The following is a 2,465-nucleotide window of genomic DNA, read 5'->3' on the forward strand; positions in this document are numbered from 1 at the left end:
GTGCTTCATAAAGAACATGTATCTAGAACATATGATTTCTAGAATTCAAAAATACAGAATTAAACAACCCAACTTTACAGTGAATGAATGCAACAGAAAGTTCACCAAAAAGATAGAAATAGCTAAATGGGCCCATGAAAAAAGGCTCAACTTAATTATACAATAGAAAAATATTTACTACTATACTCCACTAAAATAATCTTTTAACCCAAAAGACAACATCAAATGTTTAAAAGTATGCTACAAAAAATTCAGATGTCGCTGATGGGAAATGTATATTGGCAGATTCACTATAGAAAACAGTGTAATGATTTCTAAAAATGTGAAACACACTCTTACTACGTGACCTATTAATTTCACTCTGAAGACTATATACAAAAGAAAGAACTAATTTATATGGACAGAGAACACATCAGTAGTTTCCAAGGGCTAGGAACAAAGAACAGAGATGAACTTAAATGGGCATGGAGGAACTATTTGGGGCAATAGAAATGTTCCGCAACTGGATTGCGATCATGTTCTTACACTGTACTTAGAATTAGTGATCATTTAGCTGTGCACCTACAATGAATGGGTTCTGTGGTATGTAAGTTATATCTCAATAAATGTTAACATTAAAGTATTATTAAAATGGCCACTTATAAGAAAGCCTCACTTAATTGTACTTTTTATCTCCCATCAAAATTCACATGGAATACCCACAGAAATATCTGTTCAACAAAAATAAATGAATAAAGTATTTCCTTTCCAATAAAAATAATAATGAAAGGGTCTCAAGTAAAGTCAGATGCAAAGGAAAAGTCTGAGGAACAAGGTTTGAGCTAAATGTTACTCTTCTTACATCACTCTCTTCATCAGACTCTCCTAGCTACCATTCCAATAACACACTTAATTTTTCTATAATTTACCAAAATGACAGATATTATACAAAACAGATAATTTTGACTTATACATTTGCTTTGCTATCAAAACTTTAAATTCCTTACTAATAGTAATGTTAAACACATACATACAATAATATGGCTGATATATTTTACAACTATGTAAAAAAATTGAAATTCCACATAATTTAGAGAGAAAAATATCCCTTAAGTATCTTACTTTGAATTTACCACTGGTATTTGCTTGGATTTTCTCTGGCAATATGATTTGTAGAAATGAATTTAGCGAATCTGTAAAAAAAATTAAAAAATAATAAGAACCTGTCTTAAATTTGACTAAATATCTATTCAGTTTCTTTTTACTTTATTAAAATACTGAGTTTATTTCACATGTCTATTTGTCTCCCCACCATTTCTACATCTGACCACTGATACTACTGTGTCCTATCATAACATTCCATACATACTTAAAACCAAGCAAAGGGTGGAGTTCCTTCTTTAAAAACTAAACAGGCATTTTCGACAACACATTCTTGGCAATGGAACCTGGACAACATTTTTCAAACACGGTAGGGAAAGTTCTCACTCTGCATTATTAAAAAAAAAAAACAGCCCGATATCAACTGTTACAGAAATTAAATAAGACAGAAAATTTTAACAAACTGTTTATAAAGTATTTTCTTAAAGAGACTTCCACCACTGCCAAAGATCTTGAATAGCATCCTAGTCAGTCATCCGGAAGCAATTCTTCACATAATTGATGAATTTGGCTTCCACTTTGGGAAGAGAACCACCTTTTTCTATACTTGCTTGCATTTTTGCTTTAATGTCTTCTACGGAAGTAGGTCCTTTTGGTGTTTTAGGAGTTTTTTCCTGTTTTTTGAAGGATCCTTGACCTTTTGATCTTGGTGTTGATGGTTTTGAGTCTTTCCCATTCTGGTTTGATTTCTATGCATTTTTGGCTGGGGTATCTCGTATAGATTTCTTCACTGGAGCTTTTTCTTCAGTTTCCTCTTCATCAAAATCATCATCTTCATCATCATCTTCATCATCATCATCATCTTCATCATCATCATCATTGTCGCCATCATCTTCATCATCTTCAGCAGCAAGCTTTACTTTTTTCTGTGGTACCTTGCTGCCACCTCCAGGGGCACATCATTTTCCAGATATACTTAATAACTTCACATCCTCTTCCTCTTCATCTTCGGACTCTGCATCTTCCTCCACAGCTACTAAGTGCTGTCCACTAATATGCACAGGCCCTGAACCACACTTCAACCTTAAGACCACAGGTGGTATTATTTCAAAGCCCCCAAGGGAAACCATTGGCTGTACAGACATTTTCAACATTGCCAGTGTGATGTTAATAGGGTTGCCTGTGTAATTCATTGCCTCTGCTTCAACAATGTGCAGTTCATCCTTGGTACCAGCGCCTAAACTGACCGTTCTTAAAGATAACTGGTGCTCATTTTCATCACTGTCCACTTTAAAGTGATAATCTTTGTCAGCCTTTAGTTCACAACCAAAAAGATAGTTCTGGGGCCTCAGGGAGCTCATGTCCATATCCATTGAATCTTCCAT

At 34.2% G+C, this 2,465-nt stretch overlaps 1 pseudogene; it reads right to left on the bottom strand.

The window, feature by feature from the left end:
* Positions 1-1,556: 1,556 nt before the first annotated feature.
* On the bottom strand, positions 1,557-2,465 carry LOC133774979 (nucleophosmin-like; annotated as a pseudogene).

Source organism: Lepus europaeus, chromosome 16 (genome assembly GCF_033115175.1).
Source record: "Lepus europaeus isolate LE1 chromosome 16, mLepTim1.pri, whole genome shotgun sequence".
Taxonomy (NCBI): domain Eukaryota; kingdom Metazoa; phylum Chordata; class Mammalia; order Lagomorpha; family Leporidae; genus Lepus; species Lepus europaeus.